This window comes from Melozone crissalis, unplaced genomic scaffold (genome assembly GCF_028551555.1).
Source record: "Melozone crissalis strain CALT ecotype California unplaced genomic scaffold, PUWL_Pcris_2 ptg000008l_1, whole genome shotgun sequence".
Lineage (NCBI taxonomy): Eukaryota > Metazoa > Chordata > Aves > Passeriformes > Passerellidae > Melozone > Melozone crissalis.
The window spans coordinates 9,104,290-9,116,883 of NW_026535786.1; the positions used below are offsets into that span (position 1 = coordinate 9,104,290).

Below are 12,594 nucleotides of genomic sequence, written 5' to 3' on the forward strand. Positions count from 1 at the left end.
ATGTGCGCCTGTCATTCCAGCCGGGAGCGCCGGCTCCTGCCTCCCATTCATGTAACCTGTGTGTGTCTCTCTTTCTCTCTGTGTGTAACAGCGAGAGGGAGAGAGCGAGCGAGGCACGGAGAGAGGGAGGAGGAGGGGGGAAGCTTTAAATAAAGCCTTTGGATTGCAGCTGCTTATTTTGGGCAGTCCTACCAGGACGATTCCTGTCAGGAAAGAAGCTGGACCGGTCGTTGTTCTTTTTTTTTTTTTTTTACATTTATTTTGATTTTGATTTTTGGGGGTGGCAGCGGTGTATGTCTGAGCTGCCTGCGGAGATGAGCTCCGGTGCCTGCCTGTAGTTTCCACTTTGGGATCGCTGGACACAGAAGTGGCATTTCGGTGGGGGGAAGCTGCAGACATGGTAAGCTTCGCTTTTCCTCTGAAAAGTGTATTTATGCCATAGACCCTTCTTGAATTTTCCCTTCCCCCTTCCCTCTTACCACCAAACAGCCAGGCACACAGGCTGGGGCTGGGGAGAAGCTCTCTGAATCCCTGGCTTTCCCTCCCCAGCATCCATCCTTCCCTCCTGCCCAGCTCCCTGCCCTCCCCTCGCACAGTTTGCAGCAATTCGGAGGGAGGCAAAGATGCTGCGGGAAGCTTCGGGCTGGGGCGGGGGTGGGGGGGGGGGGGGAGGATCAGGCACCCCCAGACTGCCAAAACCTTGCTTCAGGGTATGTTTGGAGCGGATTCTCCCATCCAACCTTCCCCCTCCCCGACCCTTCCCTCTGCACCCCGAGCGGTGCGGCTGTGCTGGGGGAAGGCAGCAGTGCAGATTGGGAGGCACTGGAGCAAGGATGCAGCTTTAAGATCAATCGGTGTTATTTATGTAATAGTAAAAGCAGGGAGGAAAGGAGGCAGAAAAAAATAGAATAAGAAAGAAGTGCCTTGGTATTTGTCAGCCCACAAGGCTCCTTCGGCTCTGTCTGAGCCCCCCATACTCATGTCCTGCTGCAGGGTGGTGCGTGGTGGGAGTGTGTGTGTGTATGTTTACATTTGGATCCGCGCTAGAATCGGGGGTGAGGATGGGGTCTCCCATTTTCCAAGGAAAGGTGGGTTTGCCTCCAACAAAAAGCAAAAAAAAAAATAAAAAGAAATGCGCTTGACTGCAAGTTGAGTGACAAGTCTGTTTCTTAGGCATTAAATGTTAAAGCCCTGCTTCCAGCCATGCCCTGCCAGGATTAAAAGATCGCCCAAATAGTGTGGTGTTGGAGAAAAGATGCTGGAGTGCCTAGAAGAAATGCAGTGGTTCAGACTCGTGCTTGTATTCTCAGCAATTTGCATTCTCAAATACAAATTTGGGCTGTTGAACCTGAAACCAGGCTGCTACCAAAGGGCATTTATTTCCTGGGATTTGTTTTGATTGAAAATATAGTGTAAAATATCTGGGATATTTTGCTTCAAAAGAAGTGGTAGTTAAGAAATTTCTAAATCTTTAAAAAATAATAATTAGCTCCCCCCCCCAAAACTCTAGAAGTATTCACAAGGCAGTATTTATTTACTTTCTTATCATGACCACACTTAGAAATTCACGGTGGTTACAACCCTGTAAGCACATGATTTGAAAACAAAAACAAAATTAAACAAAACAAATTAACAAAAAAGAACCCCAAAACCAAAACACAGCCAAAAAAACATATTTATGCCACTACCTTTTTTTTTATGGGATACATAGTCCAAAATACATTTTTCATACAGCCAAAACAGAAATTACTAAATGCTCATTGAATAGATGGGTAAGACCTTTCTGCATCTTGAATGCATTTGCTCATGGTTTTTCCTGGAAAGTTCAATTTCTTATGATTTAAAAATAATAAATAAAGAAGGCAATACACCAAACTCCTAAATCAAACCAAAAATTAGTCTCTCCACCTCAACCCTATCTTCCTTCTTAACTTTTTGCTGTGAAGCCTCACCTTTACAGCTGCATCTTTTTCTTTTTTTTTTTCTCCCTCGAGAAAAGTCCCAGGTGAAGGGAGGGCCATAAAATGAGAAAATGAGAGCAAATCTTTGAACTTTGAAGTTGTCTGTGTGCTTTTTATAGGTAAACTTCTGCTTTAGTCTGGCAAGTTGTTAGCGTGCCGCTCTCTGCTCTGGGGCGCCGGAGCTGGGTAGGGGAAATTGGCAGCTCCCAGCCTATCCCCATCCCATTTCTTTCAGCTTCGCTGACCCTAATAAAATTGCCTACTAGTAGTGTAGCCCCTCCTCTCCTATGGAAAGTGCTCTGCTCCCAACATGTGCACCATATGTGCCTGCAACACCCAAGGCTTAGCACACATTCACCTATAGCATGCCAGCAGTCCGCGTATGCCACCCGCGCTCTGGCTCTGGCAGGAGCCGGGGATTGGCCGTCAGGAACCCCAACCTCTCCCCTGGTAGCTGGGGGAGGCTGGGGCTGAGCCAGTGATTTGTATTTAATTTATTTCATTGGCCTCTTCAGAGCCAGGCGCCTCCCACCTAGTGCCTCTGCCTGTAGCACTTTCATGGGCTTGGGTGGAAAAAACAAGGAGTATGTGTGTGTGTGTATATATATATCTATAGATATATAGATATATATATATATATGTGTGTAGTGCAGTGTAGGGGAGCATAAAGGGAGGAAGATGCGTCTCTTGCACAGTTTTGCAGCGAGGCAGGACTTCAGAGCAGCTCACTCGGCTCTGCCTGTGTTACAGGGCTGAAGGAATTTGCTCGTTTGTGGCCATTGCGAGCTGCCTGTCCTTGTAAAATTCCCAGCTCCCAGACTCTGCCACGCTGCTGGATCAGTCCTTGCTGGAGTGGGCTGGTTTGTAGCCAGGAGAATCCTTTGCTGCCATGATCCCTTGAGAAGGCAATCCCCAGGTCAGTGCATGGCCAAAGAAAAGTAGGTTCTGTGCTAGTTTGCAGCCGGTCTGGAGGCAGAGAGGGGGCCGACAGTGAGGTCTCGGTGTGTGGCCGAGCATTTCCCAGGCACCTGAAAATGAAACCTGTGTTGCACCTTCCTTGGGAGCAGGACCGCTGCTCTGCACCCACCATCCCGGGAAGGGGGTCTGCACACACCACTGGGGCAGGGGAGGAGGGGAGCTGCCTTTGCAGACAACCTGTTTTACTTTTTTCCCCATTTTTCCTCGCAAAAAAGAATCACCAAGATTGGGAATTACTGGCCACTGCTCTGAGATGCACAATATCTTTACAGGGACTCTGCCTCTGTGCCTCACCCTCCTTTCTCATACATACACACATGAATGTGTTCACATCTTCACAAGGGGAGATTTTCAATTAATCTGTTATTTATATGTGTGACCCGGAAAAGAAATGTGATATTTTGGTGAAGAAAGAGGATCATTAATATGGAAAAATGTTCTCAGGTTGTTCTTTGGCAAGGAAAGGGGTAAGAGGCAAAAGGAAATGCAGAAGTTTACTTCATAGTTTCCTTTTCTTATTAGCAAAGGGTCCTGGTTTAGAACGGCTTTTCTGGGGAGAATTTGCCTTCTCTAATTTTAAAGGATAGGGAAAAATAATCGAGAGATAAGGGTAAAACTGCTCTTCTGGTTTTCACTGGTGGGGGGGAAATAGTCTCCCCTCCCCCTGTTTTAATTTACTACATGGATGGAAAAAAAGAGACATCTCTCTAATTTCAGTGGGTCTGGGGAAGGAGTGAGATTTGGGCTGAGAAGACTGCAATTTTAAGTCCATGTAGCTTATTTTAAGTCCATGAAGCTTAATTATTTTCCTTGACTCATTTAAAATAGATGCTTTCCTTTTATTTGGGTGAGCAGATAGTATGCTGGCAAGGGAAAATGTTATTTTTGTTTTACAAAGTGAATTTTTTATTTTATTTTATTTTATTGGTTTCCTGGAGTGCATAATAACGAAATGTTATTTCATTCTGTCTACAACATGTACACTATTCCAATTAAGAGCCTACTGTGATTATTTTTAACCTGGTAGTTTGCCATTTCTCTGCTCAGGAGAATAAAACATTGAGTTCTTGCACTTTAAAATAGCTGAGATGCTTAAGCAGAACTACCTTTTCCCTGGGAAAGTCATTTCCAGTTCTGTTGAGTTCCCGCTTCAATGGTTCATTTTCTGACAGAATCACATCTTTACAAGAAGAAGAACTATGATCTTATGTAACTTGATGTTTCCAGATCAAAAGTTACAAATATTGCAGTAATACCATGAAGAGAGAGATTTGACAGGAGGAATGTTGCGTGGCATATTTATTATTAGGATTTCAAATCAAAGAGGTTTTAAAAATTTATGGAGGGGAAAAGCAGAATTAAAAAAAGATGAATAAACAAAACCTTGCTAGTTTTGTATCTTTAACATCACTTTTCCCTTTTATCTTAACTGTGTAGACAGTTGAGATTTCATTTTTTCTTTTCTTAAAGCAAACTCTTGTGTTTAAAAAATGTGTAGTTGTAATTTCGAGAGATGAAGTAGCTTGAAACTCGCTCTCTCTCAGATTTGATTCAAAGAAATGAAACCCTGTAAATCAATGTCAATTCAGATTTAAAGACTGGCTGTTACCTGCCCTGTTACAAGGTCCATCAGCATAGCTTATTGTAACTAAAAGCTAAAATACTCTGTTTCTGCTTTGAACTGACAAATTGGCTAACTTGCACCACTTGCCAGTGAATTGGGTATTCATGGATCCTTGACCGATATGTTTCAGAGAAAAATGTCCTATAATGTGACACTTTTTAAAAGCATAAGTATATATGTGCATTTCCTCTTTGCTCTAGATTAAAAGGAAAAAGAATCATGGAGAAATTTATATCTTAATTATGTCAGCCTAACAAGAGGAGTGGTGCTGTAGCATGGCTATAGGACTTACAGTAGTCAGGAATAAATGTACAATTTTCATTCTTCTGTGCTGTTTCACCCTTGATTCCCTTGATAGATAAATAATTTTGTTAGAAACATATAGCTTTTTTTTTTTTTTGCCAGCTGTTCTACTCTCCCTGGAGCATCTGTAGAGACAGAGTTAAAATGTGAGTAGGAGGGCATGTTTCCATGTCTGTGTGCAGTGACAAACACTTCTTACAGAAAGTTCAAATTTTGGAGAGTTTAAGCCTTACTCACAAAAATCCTTTTACCTTTATACCAAATTGCTTGGAATGGAGCTGTTTGTGCTGTAGGGGGATTCAAACTTCATCGAATGTTGCCCTGCTGGATATCAGCAGAGGTGATCTTTTGAATGTGAAGATGTCCATGAAAGCAGGCACAGATTTCTCTGTTCTTCCAGTGTGTTGGCAGCAAGAAGAAGGAAAGCCTATTATGAAACAAATTAGGGCTGACAGATAAGTTTCCTTTTCCAAGTTAAAGTTGCTTTCTAGGATGTGACACAATCCTTGTTCTTTTTTTTTTTTTAAGTGGGGGGAAGAAGAAAAAAGGAGAGAGGAGCTGCTGATGTTTGATTTAGGTGGAGGAGCTCGCTGAAGTGCATCTATCAGTTCATTTAAATGGGGATGGCTCAGTGAGATTTCACCCATATCTCCACACATTTTAGTGAAGTAGCATTTGCTGTGCTCTAGGATAAGCACTGCAGCCCAGAATGCTGCTCCACTGCCCTAATCACTGCTAGGCACTGGTGGCAGATGTGCTACCCCAGCAGCAACAGCAAATATGAAAGCAGGAGATGTCTCACTCCCCATTGCTTTAGGTCTTATGTGATTATTCAGTGCAGTTTTCTCCTTAAGCACAGAGTAGAAGCTGTATCACTTGCCTGCACAGGTGTTTGCACACACTGAGCCTTCAAAGTATTCTGGAGTAAAAAGTTAGAAACAGAAGATTAAATCTATTTTTCTGTTTTAGTCTAACCCTGCATCATGTATGCAATAAGGGCTCATAGGCTATGTTGTCACCCCCTCCAAAACTCCAAAATGTCTACTGTAAATCTTAAAATTGCTTTAAAAAAATCCAGTCTGGGCCTGTTTCTTCTGGGGAATATTGGGTCTATTCATAAAATCAATCTTGGTTTTCTATATCAGGAGTTGCACCCAATGAACCTTATGGATCCCTTCCAACTCAGGATATTCTATGATCCTATGATATCATGCTGTGTGGAGCATAAGAGAAGCCAGGATTCATTTCCTAGGCAGCAGCATCTTTAAGCACTGTCTGTTCACATAAGAGCAAAGTCCTGGAGGCCTGCAATTCATAAACAATTTCTTCTGCTGGGTCATCTGGACTTAAATGGGTCAGTCTTACAAATGAACTGAACTCCCAAATTATATAATGGAAGGTTTTCAATATTCTGCTAGTTCCTTTTGAACTGCCTCTGTGTCTTTGGATGCTGAAAAACATTTTATCCTTTTCTCTGTAACATAAAGAAGAATAGGAAGGGAGAGTTTGGTTAGCCAAAAAGCTTTTAGAAGTGACTGCCAGAAGTGGTTGGAAAAACTGACAGAGCATGAGAGATGCTGGAATTTGCTTTCTGCCTGTTGATACAAACAGCATTAGGTGGTTGGGCTGTGGGCAGCACAGATCCTGTCAGTTTGGAACAAGCAAATGATTCTATTTCTAGAAAATTACCCTTTGGGCAGCTGGGTTTAAGGTGTGATCAGCCTTTTGGCACAGACTTTTGTTCTAGAAAGCAGAGAACCATCTCAAGAACCAGCTGGCCAATGTGTTCCTGCAGACAGAGCCATGATCAGGGATTACTTACGGTGTTTCCTTACGGTGGTGCTAAAACAATGCAAAGTTCACACAGCCTTTAATTGCTGCTGTGGATGTTTGATACTCCAGCAGATCAGCCTCTGAGCTGTCAAGATGATCGTCCATGCACTGCAACATACTCTGACACAATTATGAAATGTTGGGTTAATGGACTTGCCCAGCATTGCCCACAGTCTTGGGACATCATTTGGCTACCTCAATCTGAAACACATTTGTCCTCATTCTACAATCCTCTGCTTAGTGAGTACCAACCTCCCAGCTCTGCAGCGGGTGAGACAGGGATTGTGAACCTCCCCTTCTACTCCTCATTCTCACTGCTTCATCTCCAGGCCAGCTCGGGTAAAACACTGTCTTGTAAATAATTACTGTTTCATAATTCAGACACCTGAGTAAGGCAACTTTTATTGTGATTTTTATTTAAATTATGGGTCTCCAATATATACTTTTAAATCATATTATTGGTCTGTTAGTCTCGTTTTTGTTGATTTCTTTTGGGTTTATGGAATCATCCAAGAGAAAGTAGCTTTCTCTTGCCTCACACACATTGCCTCATTTTGGTCACTCTCTGTGTGTCAATGACTTAGTTTAACAGAGTACTCTGCTCCTCTAAACAGATCTCTCAGCCCATCCCACTCAGTCTGGTCTTCTCCTCATGCCTTGCCTCATCCAGCTCCTTTCTACAATCCTCTTTTCACCTCTCTAACCCCTGCCCTCCAAGTCTCTCATCCCAACTTCATTCAGTTCCTACCAGCTTGAGGTCATGCCAAGAACCAGAGAGCATCTCTGATTGCAGTTCTGACACTTGAATACAGACCTGGCACTTCCCATAGCATAAAACATCTTGTCTTGTCATACACAGGTAGAAATGTAAGTGATGGAAGCTGGCAAATATGTACAAATGCACCCAGGAGCATGTAGCAATGGTGTTTTTATCAGAGATGTCTAAACTTGGCTTAATTCACACAGATAGGCACAAAACTCATTAGAAGAAAAACAGTTCTCTCCCAGGCAAATTTCAAGTCCTTCCTCTAAAGTCCTAGAAATCCCAGAGGAGATTTCAGAAAGAAAGCTAAAGCCTTTTTTTTTTTTTTTAACGTTAGTAAAACAACATATTTTTCCTTAGCCTTGTTCTCAGAATCTGCTGAACTGTTTTGACTGAAAATTTCCAAAAAACTTCAGCCTGAGGCAGACAGCTGGCATGGAAATTTTCAGGCCAAACAATTTGCTTAGTATAGTTATAAGAAACTGTGAATGCTGTTTTATTATTAAAGCTGCTTCACTCTTCCCATAATTGACAGCACTACCAACTTTGCCTTTCCCTAATAAACAGAGAACTGGAGATTGTGTTACAAACTAATTTCGTACTTGTGTGTTTTATAGATTTTTTTTTATATTGGAAATTTATTATAGATCTGACACATGCATTTCAGCATATGTTAGCAGATGATGAAATCTCAAGCTTCTTGGAAACCGAAGTGAATACAAGCAATGAGAATCCCACAAAGTCACATCAAAGTGATACAGCATTGCAGGATTTGTAGGATGGAATTAAATCCAAAGAAATCTCAGGAGATCTTGCACTGACGGAGCAAACCCACAAATTCCCATGTATCCCACTCTCAGGTTCAGTGTCCTGCTGACAGAGGAATTCTTATTTAGTATAGCAATGTTATATTGTAACAGCAACTGTTATCACAAACCAGAGCAAAAAAAAACCCCAAAAAAACCAAGGGGGAAAAACCAAATGGAAACCCAGAAAACTGAAAGAACAGATAATTGCATTTTGATGTGGCCAGCTTTTTTCTCTGTTTATCATCATCACAGGTGACTCTCAGGCTGCAGTTTCACATCAGATCCAAATTCAGGACCCACTGGCATGGAAGGAGAGGGGTCCTGCTCTCCCACTCACCTCCCATCCCAATGTCCTCCCTCCCCAGCTTCTGTCCTTTGACTCCTTCAGAATATGTCTGATGATTTATGCCTTTTTGACAAGGGTGCTAGCGGTAGGACAAGGGGTAACAGTTTAAGATAAGAGAGGGCAGATTTAGATTAGATGTTAGGAAAAGCTCTTTCCTGTGACAATAGTGAGGCAGTAGCACAAGTTGCCCAGAGATGCTGTGGATGCCCCCAGGCTGGACGGGGCTCTGAGCAACCTGGTCGGGTGGGAGGTGTCACTGCACATGGCACAGAGAGCTGGGACTAGGTGATTTTTAAGGTGCCTTCCAACCCATTCCGTGATTCTATGAGTCTACAATTTTATTTATCAACCCAGGACAAAACAAGCTCCATCTTTTGCTTGGGGTTTTGGTTTATTTCTGATGACTTAGTGACTTACATTGAGTCAATGTGGTGGAAGCATTTGCCAAGGGGAAGAGAGAAAGAAGGGAGTACAAACAGCTTTATGGTAGTGATGGGTGTTTTGGCTAGTCCCATGACCAAGGAGTTTTTCCTAGCTTGCCAACTATTTACAGCAGTTTGATTGTACTGATAGGAAGTCTAATTTTATTAATGTTAAAATACAGAGTGCACTTTTTCATTACAGTCTTCTATCTTCAGGACAGTCTTTCAAGCCATCCTGCTTAGTAGGCCTTGAAGCAGCTGTCCTCTAACAATTTGCTGGATTCTTTTTGAACCCAGCATGTAGTTGTGATTGCCACAAGAAAAAGTTTCAAAATTTAAAGTCATGCAATGAGTGAATAAGCCTTCCTGTTTTTCTGCTTTAACTTCTCAATTTGGTAATTTCATTAGATGACTCCTACTTTGTGGGTTATACAGCAGGATAAATTCCTTCTACTCTTTGGTTTTGTTTTTCTATTCCAAGATGAAAATCCCCACCCTACTTTATCTATTCTGCAAGTCTTTCCATATTCCTGATAATCTTTTCACCCTTTTCCTTTTCCTCTGTCTTTATTAATTCTGCTCTGTATTTTAGACATGGGTAGAACCAAAATGTATGCAGCATTAAGACAGAAATGCATGTTACCTTATAAAACATCCCATATTATATTTATCCTGGAGAAAAGGAAGCTTGAGGGGACCTTATAGCTTTCTGCAACTCCCTGAAAGGAGGGTGTAGCCTGGGGGGTCAGTGGGGGTCAGTGGGGGTCAGTCTCTTCTCCAAGTTACAAGTGACAGGACAGGAGGAAATGACCTCAAGTGGCACCAGGGGAAGTTTAGATTGGATATTAAAAAAAATTTCTTCGGTGAAAGAGGGACCAGGCATTGGAAAGGGAGAGGGACTCAGGCTGCTGAGGGAATGAGGCTGTGATGGAATCACCATGGCTGAAAATGTTCAGTAAGTGTGTGGATGTGATTCTTAGGGACACGGTATAGTGGTGGCAGTGCTGGGTTAATGGCTAGGCTCAGTGATCTTACAGGTCTTTTTTAATATAAATGATTCTATGATTTTTCTCTTTTCATTGTCTATTTTTTCCCTAATGTATCTCAGAATTTTTCCTGTGCATTTAACTGGCATGAGCAGAGAGCCAGTAGTTGTAGAGGGCATCCCATGGAGATCCCTCAACCAACCTTCTGTGGGGCACCAGTTAATTTACAGCCCATATTGTGTCTGCATTGTTAGAACTGTTTTTCCCTTTATGCATTATTTTGCTTTTACTGATGCTGAATTTCATCTGGTGTTTTTATCACCCAGCTTGTTACCCAGTACTGTGAAAGTAGGTTGAAGCGTAATGGTTGGAGGCTTCATGAAAGAATCAGAAAGCCCAGCAATGAAACAGGCTCTCATTTTGACTTTTATTCTTGTCCTGGGGATAATCTGAGCAAATATATAACCAACAAAATACCTTTTATATAAAGTAAGAACAACCAGCCTGCCTGTCTTGTGACATCTGACTGTGAAGTTGTCTGTTGCTCAAATGTTTTCTTCTCATTGTCAGCATCTAACAGTCTTTTTTTCTCATACTTCTTTCTAGCCAGCGTTTGCTCTTCCCAAAAGCAGGAAATTATGCCCTTGCTTCCTCCACATTGCACCACCAGAATCCTGATACCAAGGGACAACTTAATGATCATCTTCTCACAGCCTGACATGTTTCCCCTGTACCTCCATCTTCTTTCTATCCTAAAATCCCTCTTGTGTTCATGATGCACTGCAAAGACACCTGGGATTTGGAAACTTTTCCTACTCTCTTGGTTTTGCTTTTATCTCACAAGAAAGTGTGAGCAGACAAAGCCACCTGCCTGTCACTTAGAGCCCTGTTTCATGGCAAGCACTTGGGTCTACCTGAACAGGGCTTTCTTTAGGGCTTAGCTTTTATGGCTTATTATTGTTGCTGCTGTTCACAATCTTATTTGGGATTGGAGGGATGCACAAATGACTCGTTTAGAAGCTACAAACCATTGCTTGCAGCCCTGCATATCCCCCATATGCTTTAAAATGTCATCTGTTTGTGGCTTTCTGTGCTGAACGCTGCTGATCACAGGCTCTGGAGAGCAACTTTATTGTACACCTGCATCACTTTGCTTTGTATTCTTTTATACCTTCTGCATAATTAATTTTTTTTCAATTTTATGTATTTATTTATTTTGGCTGATGTCTTCTCCAGAGAGTATCAGACACAGCAAGCATTTAGTTGAGAAGATGGTAACAGAGAAGAAGGGTATATCAGAAGCTGATACTAGGGAATAAAAGTGGATCTTTTAGGGGGTGAGAAAATGGGGGAACACCAGGAAGAGAGGGACCTCTAGCAACTCTTTCATCATTAGTGCTGGATTCCTGAAGCTGGTGCTCTGTTGTGCTCTGTGAACTGAGAACACTGATTCTGATTATTTTTTTCCCTTTGTTTTCTTTCTTCCCATCCTCCATTTCAGAGCATGGAAGACTGAAAATTCTGTAACATCTCTGCTGTGCATGAAATACATAAATCAATAAATTTGGGATACCCAGTCCCAGTAAAGGTGCCTAATCTAATGTGTGGGGGCATATATTCCTCATATGTCAATACTCCTGTTTGTTTCTCTCTCCTTCCCTCTGCTCAAATGAAAACACCTGGAGTTAATGTTACACAGACTATGTGGGATCTCACCTTGCCATCATGTTTCCTTATTAAGAAATTTCATTAAGGCCTTTTATTTAAAATGTGCACTGCTTTGGCAGACTGAGTGTTTGAAAGTGGACACTCCCAGCAACAGAGATTTTTTTGAAGATAACAAAAGCCAATCACATTGCATCTTGTTTCAATCCCCAAAGCACCACAACGTTTTAACTTAAACCAGGGCCAGATCCAAGAATCATTACTGTTAATTCAAAGGCTCCTGTTGGTTTTAATGGTCTCTGGATCAGGCTTTTTCACTCCTGCTGTGGAACAGAGCTGGCTCCCCCAGTGCAGAAGCAAAAAATGGCCATGAAAATTGAAGGCTGGTTTGGAAATGGATGTCATTTCCACTGCTGGACTAATTGAGCATGTGAGGCTGGGAGTGGCATAGGTTTGAGGTTTTCTTGATGTTTCCAAGTAAGTCAAAGTTCCTATAATGAAAACATGTAGAGTGGTATTTTGTAACTATTTTTATACCTACATCAGACTTGATGTTAGTGGCTTTGAATTATTTAATGTTTTTCTTCCTCAGCTGTCATCTCCAGTGAGCTCCCATTGCAGGGCTGCGGGAGTTGTTGTGTAAGGAACAATGCAGGAGCCTGGCATTGGCTGCTTGGGGGGGTGATGTTGCCTGGTTTTGCTTTGTTTCATGTCTTTAATCCAATTTTATCCTTTCTCTTGCTGGTGAGAGGGACATCAGGCCAAGGTATTAAATCATACTGACCAGCGTGGGCTGAAAATGAAGTACATGCCAGCTAAATACACAAATGGGGAGTTTTCTGCTTAAACCACTGAGGGCTAATGTCTGTCACATAGGAAGAGCCAACTATTTAACATTCAGTCT

The 12,594-nt window shown here is 42.1% G+C and overlaps 1 protein-coding gene across 5 annotated transcripts in view; it reads left to right on the forward strand.

Moving 5' to 3' along the window:
- Positions 1 to 264: 264 nt before the first annotated feature.
- Positions 265 to 12,594, forward strand: part of TENM4 (teneurin transmembrane protein 4) — a 590,588-nt gene continuing 578,258 nt past the window's right edge. For all 5 annotated transcript variants that reach the window (XM_054270092.1, XM_054270093.1, XM_054270094.1 and 2 more), the window contains exon 1: positions 265 to 400. The gene's annotated coding sequence lies outside the window, so the exon portion shown is untranslated. The remainder of the gene's footprint in view (positions 401 to 12,594) is intronic.